We start from the raw sequence: 14,499 nt of genomic DNA on the forward strand, positions 1-14,499 counted from the left end.
TTGGAGTTCTTAGCTCAAACATAAAAAGAGTTAAAACAGCAAATAACAGTGAAATGAACTTGTGAGAAAGGGAGAGGGAACTGTGTAGCTTTTTGTGGTCATCAGCTATAGCACCATTTGTGTTTGCCCAGAGTGTCCAGGGCAATGGACTATATTTCACTTCAAGCTGCAGATAGAATTCATTAATCCTGACAAAGAATAGACATAGTTCTGTTGCCTCTCTGGTAAGACAGGTTTGATCACGTAAGTGATGCTTATACAGAACTCTCTCAAGGAACAGTGAGATTCCCTCTGCCAGATCATGCTGTTGCTCCTTGCTAAAACAGACAGACAGTGAGTAGATGTGGACTATGAAGTTGTTTACACTCTTACTTTCCAGGGCCTCTATTTGCAGAGGAAATCTGGACTCTCTTCTCCTTTCCTCTATATAACATTAAGTTTTCACCATTTCAGTATCACAGTTTATACCTTATATAAGAAAAAGGAGTGGAGATAGACCAAAATAACCTTTCCCTCAAATATTATGCAAGGTTATTCAACAAGATCAGAGGAGCAGCAAGAAACATCTTGAAAATATTTATGTCATTAAATGAACCCCCAGGCTTCATTATGCAGTCTACCTCTGAGTCAGTGCCAATTCCCTTTTATAACTCTCTATCCATCTATCTGAAAAAAATATACACATTATCCTTCAAAAAATTATATGAAGTATAATAATTTTGTCCAGTAAACATGCAGAACAAAAGCCTCTTTGGAACAACACCACTGTTTTCCAAGCCTAAAACACAGCTTAAGGATCTTTATCATTCTATCTTGTAGTGTTCGCAGCTGTGAGAAGTGTAACCTAGATAATAATGATGTGATAATGCTACAGAAACCTGCTGGTAGAAGAGCAACTCCTCTGACAGCTAATTTATTCCATGCAGCTCAATCATTATTCCTTATTTCTCTGCTGCAAGATTTATTAACCATTGTATCACAGTTTGCTAATTCAAATAAACTGTTTAATAAAAGTCACAAATTTCACTTTGCACAAAAAAAATTCCAAACAGATTCTGGGATGCAATTTGTTTCCAAATATAGTTCACAATTTCATCTTTAACTTCTGTAATTTAGTTCTCATAAGCAGTATTCCTACATTTCCTGGAGTTCCATATTCTCCATCTATACGCAGATGAGTAACCGCACCTGATGTGTGTAAATTCTCTGAGTAACATTTCTCCATAAGGGGATGCTCAGACTTTGTTAGTGCCTCTACATAGCATAAGGAAAGGTTCTCCCTTCCACTGTTACTAGGTAGAATGGGACATAGAAAAGTTCAGAGAGATACTTTCAACAGCAAGAAACACATCTTGTGGAGCTCTCTACTATGCAGTGAGGCTTTCTTCTGGCCAAACTGCAGCAAATCAATTCACAGACTGTTTTAATATATTATGGCAATTAAATCTGGGTGGAAAATACATTTTTCATCTTTTTTCATCTTGCATAAAACAGTGAAGTTTTGAAAAGATGTCCAATCCTAAATTGGCTGAAACATCAATATCTCAAAAACAGTTTGAACTAAATATACAAAGATAAGAAATTATGTCTCTGGGTCAAAGTATTATGAACTCCTTATGTTTGTATTTCTTTTCCTATTTTTGACAACCTTTGTCTTTGCTTTTTTAACTATATTTGGTTGGCTTCTCAAAAGGAAGAGAAACTTCATATCTGGAAAAAAAAAGTTTTATTTAGAAAATATAAAAAGTATATCTATAAAATTTTATTAGAAAAGTGAAAAAACAACAAACTGCCCAAAATATAAGGTCTCTTCAAAAAGTTACAAGTTCAAAAAAAAAAAAAAAAAAAAAAAAAAGGAAAACAAAACAGCCACAAGTAAAATTTAGTATTTCCCAACTAAAAGTTCTCCTTAAAAGTTCCAGGTCAGCACTACATCTAAGTAAGATTTTTGTCCTTCCATCAGTTTCTCATTGACAAGGGCTGTCACACTCTTACTGACCCACCTTAGAAATACAGGCAGAAGAAAGATGCCTCCCCAGGGTCCTTCCTCAAGCAATGTGATTTCCCCCATTAGTGGAGAGGTTTGCAGGGACTGTAAGTCACTCCAGCTCTTATCCCCTGCCTCCCATCTCCTTGAGGACTGTTCTCAATCCTAACAGATACACCCCTGTCCTGCTACTGACTCTAGCAGCAACTTTTTGGAAAAATATAAAGACAACTCAGCCTTCCATAGTGAGAAATTACGTGAGTGCTGAGGAGCTCAAACATCTACCCACCAGAGTCGTAACACCCTGACTTTAGTAGAGAGAAATGACACAAGCACCTGGGCTCCTTTGTATGACCAGAAAGGACAAATTAAGCCTGGATCAATGAGGAACAATTTGTGTGTCTCTGTTTATGGACAGAAAGGTCTGAGCATGTTTCTTTCTGCTTCTTTTGAATTAATAAAAGCAATGTAATAATTGTCCTTGGGAGAAAGGTAAATGAGGGGGAATAATAGATGTAAAGAATCATACTGGCACTGCAATGAAATATATCTACAGGAATCAAGGCTGTTAGTCTGCCTTTATGGCATCCTTATATCTGTCCTTCATGATATTTTGCTGGTAAATGCCACTCCTTTTTCATTATGACAGTGCATCCCAGCTGGTGATTGATCTGTTGTTGAAAGCTACTTACACAAGAAATACTCCTCCTTGTGAAAGAGCCTTTACAGCATGTTTACTAAGTAGTACGTGGTAAGAATTTCTTTCCAGATAAAAAATGCAGTTCCTGTAGGGATTAAGAATATACAGCAAGTTTCCATTTCTCTTTCTAATACCTATATAAAAATAAGAACAAGGAACTATCATGCATGTGATACACCATCACCTTCACAGCAATCACAGACAAAAGGACTGGTGTCATTTAATGAGTAACAGTATAGCCTCTTGCAGCTCCAGATCACTTAGAGGCATCTCAAGAAAATACAGTCTGAGACTGATCTTTTGACTGAAAGAACTTGACTAATCAAAGTGAAAGCAGACATAGCTACAAGCGAGATAGAAGTATTAAAGTATTCCCAACCTATTGGAGAACACTTGTGGAGTTGGGGATACTGCTCGAAGCAGAAATATGTACACTGTGCGACAGACCTTCAGGTAAGTCATAGCAGTCCAGACTGAATTCCACAAGTCTTTTTTCCTCGTGGCCTAAAATGCTCTGCTGCTAAGAGATCTGTAAGTCATTCCTGCTTTATGTATGCTTCAGAAGGAACCACAGACCTGTCAGATTTTGAGACCAAACACTGAACAGATTAGACCATCCTCCACACAAGTCAGAGCTCTGCCAGTTAGTGCAAGCTTGTGCAAAACGCTCTCCCACCTTCTGAGGACATCCAAATTCATATGCAGGAAGGTTAATCCTGTTGACAACAAAGGCTGGGATTGGAAATTTAACTTCCCACATCACGATCCTTTTAAGGACCACAAAACCCAGGACAGAAAATCATGTTTAGAAATTTTACAGAATCATATAATATCCCGAGTTGGAAGGGACCCATAAGAATCATCAAGTCCAACTCCTGGCACCACACAGGTCTGCCCAAAAGTTTAGACCATGTGCCTAAGTGCACAGTCCAAATGCTTCTTAAATTCAGACAGGCCTGGTGCAGTGACTACCTCACTGGGGAGCCTGTTCCAGTGTGCAACCACCCTCTCGGTGAAGAACCTCTTCCTGATGTCCAGCCTCAACTTCCCCTGCCTCAGCTTCACACCGTTCCTGCGGGTCCTGTCACTGGTGATAACGGAGAATAGGTCCCCTGCCTCTCCACTCCCCCTCGTGAGGAAGTTGTAGACTGCGATGAGGTCCCCCCTCAGCCTCCTCTTCTCCAGGCTGAACAGGCCCAGTGACCTCAGCCGCTCCTCACACGTCTTCCCCTCTAGGCCCTTCACCATCTTCATTGCCCTCCTCTGGACACTCTCCAACAGTTTCATGTCCTTTTGTACTGTGGTGCCCAGAACTGCACACAGTGCTCGAGGTGAGGCCGCACCAGCGCAGAGCAGAGGGACAATCACTTCCCTCGACCGACTAGCGATGCTGTGCTTGATGCACCCCAGGCTACGGTTGGCCCTCCTGGCTGCCAGGGCACACTGCTGGCTCATATTCAACTTGCTGTCAACCACAACCCCCAGATCCCTCTCTGCGGGGCTGCTCTCCAGCATCTCATTGCCCAGTCTGTACGTATAGCCAGGGTTGCCCCGTCCCAGGTGCAGGACCTGGCACTTGCTTTTGTTAAACTTCATGTGGTTGGTGATCGCCCAGCTCTCCAATCTGTCCAGATCTCTCTGCAAGGCCTTTCCACCCTCATCCAAGTCCACAACTCCTCCAAGTTTGGTGTCATCGGCAAATTTGCTCAAAACACCTTCTAGTCCTACATCCAAATCATTTATAACGACATTGAAGAGGACTGGCCCTAAAATGGAGCCTTGAGGGACCCCACTAGTGACCATCCGCCAGCCAGATGTGGCCCCATTTACCACAACCCTTTGAGCCCTGCCCATCAGCCAATTGCTCACCCATCCTACGATGTTTTTGTTAAGTTGTATGCTGGACATTTTGTCCAGTAGGATCCTATGGGAAACTGTGTCAAAAGCTTTGCTGAAGTCCAAAAAGATCACATCAGCTGGTTTCCCTTGATCAACTAGATGGGTGATCTTACCATAGAAGGAAATCAAATTCGTTAGGCAGGACCTACCCCTCCTGAACCCATGTTGGCTGGGACCAATGACTGCATTGTCCTCCAGGTGTGCTTCAATAACTTCAAGGATCATCCTTTCCATAGTTTTACCAGGCACTGACGTGAGACTGACAGGCCTGTAATTGCTAAGGTCTTCTTTCTTACCCTTCTTGAAAATTGGCACAACATTTGCCAGCTTCCAGTCCACTGGAATCTCTCCAGATTCCCAAGATCGTTGAAAAATAATTGAGAGAGGTCCCGCGATGACGTCTGCCAGCTCTTTAAGCACCCTGGGATTAATCCCATCCGGACCCATGGACTTGTAGGGATCCAGGTGGAGCAGCAAATCCCGCACACGTTCAGGGTTGGTTTGGAGTTTGTCATTCCCACCGTCATGGTCCTCCAGCTCAGGGTACCCTGGGTCCCGAAGCCCATCATCAGTGTTGAAGACAGAGGCGAAGAAGGCATTAAACGTCTCTGCTTTGCCTATGTCATTGTCTGTGAGGAGACCCTCCCCATCTAGTAGCGGACCTGTTTTCTTTGGTTCTCCTTTTTCTGTTCACATTATCTAAAAAAACCTTTTTTATTGTCTCCCACAGACATGGACAGCTTCAACTCTAGTTGGGATTTGGCCACACGACTTTTCTCCTTACAGACACGAACAGCATCCCTGTATTCCTTCCTTGTCGCCTGACCCTCCTTCCAGCAGCTGTACACTTTCTTTTTTCGCCTAAGCTCCAGTAGAAGATCCCTGGTCAGCCAGGCCGGCCTTCTGCCCCGCCTGCCTGACTTCCGATATGTTGGAATTGCCTGATCTTGAGCTTTTAGGAGGCAGTGCTTAAAGGTTGACCAGCACTGATGGACGCCAATGCCTTCAAAAGCAGTTTCCCAGGGGGACCTTGCTGACTAGTTCCCTGAGCAGCCTGAGGTCTGCTTTCCCCATATCCAGGGCTGAAGTTTTGGTGGCCACCCCGAACAGGAACCTGCCTCCATTCCCCACTTTGGCTTAGGTCCCCTCCTGCTGCCTGGCGGGATGAGGGAACTTTTGTCTTCTGCGTAGCAGGAGACATTTGTGCTATGGCAGGCTCGTGAGTCTGTCTCAGAGAGGGCAGAGTACACCTCACACCTCCACCAGTCAATTTCCCTCTCCCCGCCCTGTTTGCCCGCGCTCCCTAGGGGCTGCTTTTGAACGGCCGGGGAGGGGGCGCTGCTGGCTCCGCCTACGCCTCGTCAGCCTCCCTCGTGAGGGCTGCCGGGTGCTGGCGGCTCCCTCAGCTGCTTCGGGTGTCCTCGATGCCGAAAAAAAGCCCAGCCTGTCCCGATCCCCCGCTCTGCTGCAGAACGCGTCTGCCCCGGAGCCGATCGCCTCGGCAATTTTTTTTTTTTTGTTCACTGGTGGCCTGAATCAGAAATACTTCTGCAAATCAAGAGGGCCCCAAAGGCTGAAGTCTGCAAGGTGAGTTCCTGCTCATGCCACTTGCTGACATTATTTATGTAAATTGCATACAAGATGAATACATTGAAGTACCTTTGTCGCATTGATGGAAAGACTGATGTCATCAGAAGAGTTGGAAATTTCAAATACACGTTTTCTGTGATTCTGCAGGCATCAAGCATTTTTTTAACCCCAAAGACCATTCACAGCAGGCCTTGTTACACAGCTTCAGGCTAATTTCCGATGGTAGTGTCTTGACACTATGCTTCATTCACTGCCTACCTTCTGGCTTCTGCTGGAGGTCATAAAAAGCCATGCAGTCCAGATTACAAGATCTTGGTGGGGTCCTGCAAGAGGCACAAGAGCATCTGCTCTTTCAACCAGGGCCACAGGCACTGGCAGCTAAGCAAGCAAAAACAGAAAAATAAGAAAACAGAAAAGCAGAGCTAGAGGGCAAGCTACAAAAAAAAAAAATCAAGCTGAAGCTTCAAAGACACAAAAAAGAGAGAATGAATTTATTTCATTCAGGAATCTATTCTCCCGTCATATTGCATGAAGCACCATAAGTCTCTTGGGATCCCGGAATACTAGAAGTTAGGCGCCCTTAATTTTCACTTAGAAGTATTACTAGGTCCTGAGAACATCCTTTTATTGGTTTCTCTCATACAGTCTCGGGGCAAAGACCCTGCCACTCTTTCACAGAAATTCATTGTATGTGCCTCTCTTCTTCATAGTAGTTCACTTTTGCAGAAGGGGAACTGTAGAGCTACTCTGACTAATCCCCAGGGGGACGCAATAGTGGATGAAAATAACATTCAGGCTTCATAGCAGTTCTTAGTACAATTAATTTTTGCTCGAGGTAATGCAAGAATCAATAGAATGTGGGGAACTGTTGGGAAAACCTCTCACTTTTTTGTCCTGTATCAGTCCTTTTGGATTTTCAGTCCACTATAAAAGTAGGAATATGTGAGCGAGGTCACGTGAAACCTACACAGAAACAACAAAAGCAGTTGCAGTTTGACACCAAGTCTCTGAATAAAACAAAATTTCTGAATCAGACTAGCAGGGAGCCACCTATTCCAAACAACAAATACAGAGGTCCAACTTGTAATTAGCTTCCAACATCAACCAAGATCTCATTTCTTTGAGAATACGTTCTTGAGAATAAAATACAGCTTTCATGGGTAGGAAAGAAACATTAGTTTCGCTAAGAAAATTACAATGCTTTGCTCAAAAACAAACAAACAAACAAAACGCTTTCCCTAAGGTAAAAATGCTCAACTTTGCCCAAAAAGTCCTTCAGCAAGAGCAAAGTTTCTCCATGTATCAATTCCACAACACTTCAGTTGTGCAGGTTTAGAACTTAGGACTTGCAAACAGGAAATGGGTCCAGTGTTAAACACAGACTGCTTCAGATATTCTTGCTTTTGGCTCTTCTGTTATTACAGGGACTCAGATGAATCTCTGAAAAGCACATCTGGCCTTACAGTTTAAAAACAAAGAATTTTTAAGCGCAAATTCCTATCCTTTTCCTTGGAAAAAAAAATAGACAAAAGAGCAGACCTCCCTTCTTGTAGAACTGTGGAAAATGAATAAATTGTACAGTTTGTAAAGTCAGAATACATTTGATGGCATGTGCTACGTATGGTGTCAGGAGATGAATATTAATGAATTTGAACTTTGTAAGTATTACATCTATTAATCAAACTTAAATCGTTCTATTTCTGTTTACCAACGTTAGCTTGGGCCTTCCTAGAAACAGACCATCCCATGTTTAACCTGGGAAGCCTTCAAGGTGCAATGGCAATCCCTTTCAAATCACTGCAGTGGTGAAAAAATGAGCCACAGTCTTAGGCAGTTGTTCTCTCCCTTAACAACTTCTTTACCACAGTTTCGAGGAGAAAAAAAAAATAAAAAGTACCCACTTCTTCCTGCTGCTAATAGATGTTTCTTTTTCTTCTTTGTTCCCTCCCAAAGGTGAATAACATGAACTGTGAACCCTGAGAGCAAGCAGGAAAGGTGGTTACTCTATTGAGAGCGTTTCATCTGTTTCTTAACAAACGCAGGTATATATTTTCCTGAGTTTGGCTGAGACACAATGTCAGCTACCACGCTCTTTCCATTGGCCCAGCACCTCCATCCATTATTTTGCTAGCAGCATCAGCTCTCAAGGAAAAGACTTGCTATTACGTATTTTGAGGGGTTGTAATTTTCCCTGAACTTGATGATTATGAGGCTTCAGGGTTTCTGAAAATATACATATTTTGCCATATCTTGCCTAACAAAATTTCTTTGAATATTAACTGAGATTTCATACCAAACTGAAGTGTCCTACTATATTATTTTTGTAAGACAATTTTGGTTTGTATTTTTGACATTTGACCAAAATTACTCCCGAAATTATGGTTTTGTATTTGTAGTACTCTTATAACAGATGATTTGCAAAATGTAATATACAAACCACAATGGCAAATTCACTGTTATTGTTAAAAACTTGGAATAAAAGAAATATTCTGAACTGAGAAAGCAAAATCAAAATTCTGTGGTGCATCTCAGTATCTCTGTAACCACATTTGGGCATAATAATAAAGTTTGATACATTCTTTGATACTTGATGCTTCTCCCCAGATGACAGAAAGCACTAAATCCATGACATTTTGCTAATTAACTTGAACACTGCATTTAATAATCTGAGTAAGCAGAACATAAGCATGTGTTATTGATATTCTCCAAGAGTTTGATGCATGAAAATGACTGAAAGTACTTCTGAAAATAATTTAAAGGCAAAGGCTAGTTTGTTATAGCCTAGATGCTAGGCCTACATTACACAACTGTACTGATGCATTTTGCATCAACTCTAAGGTCCACAAAACCCTGATCCATCCATGCAGGAGTCTGAGCACTGTGACAAGCAGCACCTTCGTGACCACCTTCAAGAAATGACACTGTATTTAGACAAACTGTAAGAGATGACGTGAATGAAGGAATAGCTTTTATCAGTAGATAGGGTTTCATAAGAATTTTAATTTGCATGTTTTCAATTAGCTTGTTTATTTTACCATGCATACTCACTTGTAATTGTGGTTTTGCCACATTTAAATAGCATTTGATAATTAGTAAATTACAGCCTGTCAAATCACACACAAACCATACGCAACATGAGCACTCTTGGCTTCATTTTTCCAACAGCTTTAACTCAGGACATCTGAAAAAACATAGGATATAACCCTCCTTTCACGGAATATTTGGGATAAGGAGTAGCTCGATTGGTCGTTTCAAAAACTGAACGATCCACTTTGTGTTCAAGTCAAAATTGTTGTGTTAGGGGAAAAATATTTTCCTATCACAACAATCCAAGTAGAAATTTATGACAGATAACCTGATAAATCCATCAACATTCAGACTTGCATAGAGAAAGCCAGAGACACAGATTGATCAGCCTTGGCTTGATTGATGCTGCCTCGGCTGTAAGTCACTGTACCTACTGAAATACAGTGATGAATCTAGGCCAGGAAATTTAAGCAGTTGCTTTGTCCTTAAATATGAATACTACCTGTCCTTATAAACATGATCAAAAAATTTCCATCTTCAGATAGCATTGTGTTTAGTAAATGTTAGGCACAATCTCTCCAGATTCCATCAGTCCCAACAAACAGATACACACTGACTGTAACAGCCTCTTGGACATCTAACTCCAATGCAGACTTTTACACTGTGGATACAAAAGTCTGGAGAGATGAACCCCACCAAGTACATGTGTATTCTCCAGCCAGAGCACCCCTCACTGCCTGTGTGTGAACATGCATGCCAGCTCCACTTACTGTTCACTAATCACTTCCCTTGGTGAGCAAACTCACCTTGCTCAGCTCCTGCCTCAGTACAAGGGCTGGACACCCCTTCAGAAGATCCCTGAAGGGCCCACAATTGTGAACGTGGCCAGGGCAAGCTACCTGGTCTTGAGGCACAGTCCGACACTGTTGCTATCAGTGTCGACAACTGTTACGAGTTTCTTTTCATATGTAGAGACACATTTTCAGATACTGACCAGAAAAAAACACTGGGAATGGGAGCAGTCATTTCATGGAAGACCTCACCTATGCTTTATTCTGGAATAATAATAATTTAAACAAGTAATAAATATTTCTCCAGTTTGGAAAAGCAGTATTTATTTCCATCAACAAATAAGTCTTGTTTCCAGTCACATCTGTATTGAATAATGGGAGGAGTGTTTTAAATTTCAGTATTATTTCTTTATTTTTTTCCAGTGAGTTCTTCAATAGTATCTTTTTAAGGCCTTGGTATTTCTAAGAGTTGTGTGGCAGTTTATGATACCACATTTGCTTGTAAGAAAAATACTCCCTCTTACAGTCTCAGGCAAACCAAATGTAAGCCAATCATTTCATTTTTTAATGCCTCAAGTTACTTACAGATGGATACATTCCCTGAAGAGAATCCAGTGAGCTTTTAGTTCTAAAATACACAAGATACAGGACTCAGATTTAGCCTCAAGCCCTTTCCCTCAATGGTTGTCAAAATAAAGTATAAGAAATGTCTCCTGAAAATGTGTCTGAGATGAAGTTAAGACATTTCATACTATAGAGAGTAGCTAAACGGGGAAGATTCCCTTGTTTCAGGAAAAGAGGAGCCAGTTTCCCTTCCTTTTAGAAACTCTGACAGTCTAAGAGGAGTCTAGGTCATATTCAATTGTGCATATTATTTTAACAGATTGTCTTCACAGCAGGAAGGATCTTCTTGTTTTTAAAATAAATTCTTAACAGCTTCAATTGTGGCCACCTACAGACCAGATTTCATGCAAAATCAAGAGTCCATGTTTGAAAGGAGAAAAAAGGATATGAGAAAAAAGGAAGCTGTGAAGGGAGATAACGAAGTCCGTAACTAACTGTAAGACGTATGGATCAAAACAAGCTACAACTTTACAAGAGAAACAAATACAAAAAACAAAAGAGCTGATAAAAGGAAAGTGAATTACTTGTACGATCCTTTTAAATACACAGAAAATACATTTTCCAAAAGGTCTGCCTGATGCTGGGCTACTAGTACAGGCCGTCTTCCTAAATGTAGCTTTGATTTCAAAAGAATTGGGGATGTTCCCAGACACAAAGTGGGGATGCAGATCTTTTCTTCCCTTACCAAAGGAGAAACACTGCCATTTTTGAAAATGTGTGGAATATGAGGCAGCTGAGCCAAACACTGACAAACACCGAGTGAAATTTCAGGCAATGATTCTGCATGTTATGCCTTTCTGCTTAAACTCTCTGAGTACTACCAAAGTGGGAGGTGGTTGTTCACGTATCTCACCGTTGTGTGCCTCTGCTGCACACGTCACTTCAGCACTTTATCTCTATCCTTAAAAAGGAGCATCCAAATCAATACAAAAAAATCAGGTCAGACAACGTAATCTAAAACCCAGATTAAAATACTTTGGAGAAACCGATTAGTTTTAAGCCAGCAGTGGGAGGGCCAGCATCAATAGCTGGGAGAAGTTGAAACATGGACTAGAAAGCAACAGAAAAAGGTGAGACCTCTCCTGTCGGCAGCTGAATGGATTTAGATTTGGGAAAAACCCCTTCATCCTACATGTAGCTAGAAGCTTCCAGGAGTGTTCACAACACAAACTTAAGCATTTTCCAGGCAAATGTGGTGCAGGAGGCAGCCCCAAAACTGTTCTGCTCACCAGCCCATTAAATTAAGTGAGCCTCAAAGAAAGCACACAATGGTATGACAGGAGTACTTTGCACAGGAGCTGTCACTGCCATCCAATTTAAATGTGATCAAGCACCTTCAAACAAGGGAAGATAGCTTTCGGTGAAAGGAATAAGGAGATTAAAGATAGTTTGATAAACAGAAAAAAGAAATCTACCACATAAAAAATTGCTTGACTGGGGAAGACAGGTATAGGGATTCTTTTCTAGTTTGATTTGCTTTTCATCTAAACAACCCAGGCCCCACCTGTATCTGAACATTATTAGGAAAATCTGTTCTTTAAAGTCTTCTATGACATGTCAACTTAAGAAGTGCATAGTCATATGAAAAGACCCGCAAATAACTGCATTTTAGGTGACCACCTGACCCCTCACTCTCTAAATTGATAAACAAACAAACAAAAATCTAGCATTGACTTTACTGTCTTGTTTATTTGGGGGGAGGGAAGTGTTGAAAGACAAAGAGAAACATAGCTCACAGCTCAGCATATGAGCCAGTAGAGTATGTAAAGGCAGTATAAAAGCTAGATGAGCCCTGTATAGCACATACGACCAAAGGCTGAAAGTAGTACAGTGATGGGGGAAAAAAGGAGAAAAGAGGAGAAACAGTAATCATAAAATGTTTATCATTCTAAATCCTAGACTGCCTGAGAGAAGAAAATTAAAGTTGGCCACATTTTAGGGAATGGGTTTGCTCAGCAAGGCGGAAGAAATTTTGGATGCCCTAACTGAAAAAATCTGCTTTTTTTTCTATACCATTGGAGTTCAAAATGCCACACTTCTTCATCTTTCCTTTTCTTAAAACTCTGCATAGTTCCCTGTGCTTTGCAGTTATCTCTCTGCTTTGTGCCTTTCCTGCAGTAGTAGCAAGCATGGCTTTAAAAAAGGAGAAAAAAAAATAAAAAATACTCCACAACACAATGAAATGGGAAGGCACCGATATTTCTATCCACATGAGATAAACACTCTGAGTTTTGACAAAGATCATAGTCCATTTCACTCACATTTGAAGAAATCAATACAGGAATTACCAGCTGATCAATACATATGAAAAAAAAAAATGGGTTTGATTCGCTATTTAGTGGTGCTGTGTGAAAGAGGGCAAGTCGGTAAGCTGCACCTCCATCTCCAACAATCACTGACATACGGGTGCCAGGAATTCAGACCCATTATGTGACACCCAGTGTCCCGCCCTGCCTCCGACCTCTGACAGCGGCCTCCCTGCCCCGAGCAGAAGGCAGCAGCAGCCACTTCTGTCAGGCCCTTTCCACCTAGCATCTGACTCCTTCCGAGGTGCCTCCCTGTTCCCTAGGCAATGCAACGTCACTGGGGAAGCCCTGAGTCAGCTAACTAGGATGTGGACCCTACATACAAAGAGAACTAAATGCAGGATATCCCAGGTAAACCCTACATACTGTAGGAGAATATCATGACTACCTGGCAAGTCCCTTTCACGAAGGAACCTGTTCTGACCAGCAATGTCATCCCAGGTCCAAGGGGAGTGAGTTTCCTCTCATGACAGATGTCTGCATGTAATTATTCCCAAATAGCTGCCTCCAGGCTGCTCCCCTGACTGCCATAGTCTCAGAATTGAACCACAGAAGCCAGCTAATAAGCTGGGAGCTGCCTGAAGGCAGCCAGCTGAGCAGGGAGGCATCTCTCTGAGCTAGCAGGGAGTTCTGAGGACAAATCTGAAATCTCATCCTTTCCAGAAATTAAAGCTAGACGAATATATTTGCCTTTGAGGAATCTCTAGTCCATTTCTTCTCCCCCATAACCATTTCCTTTAACTACTTTCTTCAAAAGCCAAGAGAAAGCCTCTCCTTCCTTTCATTCAAAATGCATCAACACCCTCATCTTGGTGGTCTTCAGTATCTGAGTGTTTCAAGCACTCACAGAAAAAAAACAGAGGAAGTGTATTAATTTACTGTCTTGGCTTTATTAGGCACACATCTGTGCACTCAGTCTTTCAAGTGACTACTGTAACAAAGAGGCCACCTCTACTCTCAGAAGCAGGGCTGAGGAACTCTCACTGGCCAGCATCACCCACCAGCAGGACTGGGCCGTATGCCTGGGGATCTTTAGCCTTTGACATAGACCCTCTCAATATGGGCAGTTCAGTCTTGTGAGCCCTTCATGCAAAATAAGACACTCAGCTGAAGGGAACGACTCAGTTGACCAAACAGTCCCATACAATGAAGCATAAAAGCTCATCTACCATCTGCATTTTTTAAAATGGTGAGTGAATGGGGAAAGAGGGAAACAGTAATAACGTCTGAAACCATGTTAGGGATCTGTTCAACCAGATTTGAAAATTACTGTCTGGAAATGAGCTGGTTGCTCCACCTGGAGCTCCCCCCCCCACACCATTTCTGGGAAAAATATATTTCTATATATATATGTTTTAAGATGGCACTTTGTAAACCTTGCATAGAGCCAGCTGCACTCTAGCATATCAAATTCTCTTCTACACTGATTCTCCCAGAAAGGTTTCATCAACTTACAAGCAGCTAGGTTGTAGCTTTATTTCCCCTTAGGATTCTGCTATGTGTCAAGTAAGAAATTGAGACTAAACAAGAAAACGTGGAGTAAAGTTTAAGTACCTCTACTGCGAAAACTGTTAA

At 41.7% G+C, this 14,499-nt stretch overlaps 1 protein-coding gene across 7 annotated transcripts in view; it reads right to left on the reverse strand.

Moving 5' to 3' along the window:
• LOC310902580 (uncharacterized protein) overlaps positions 1 to 14,499 on the reverse strand; it is a 522,528-nt gene that overhangs the window by 401,797 nt on the left and 106,232 nt on the right. The window lies entirely within an intron of this gene.

This window comes from Anser anser, assembly GCF_964211835.1.
Source record: "Anser anser genome assembly, chromosome: 7".
NCBI classification, from domain to species: Eukaryota; Metazoa; Chordata; class Aves; order Anseriformes; family Anatidae; genus Anser; species Anser anser.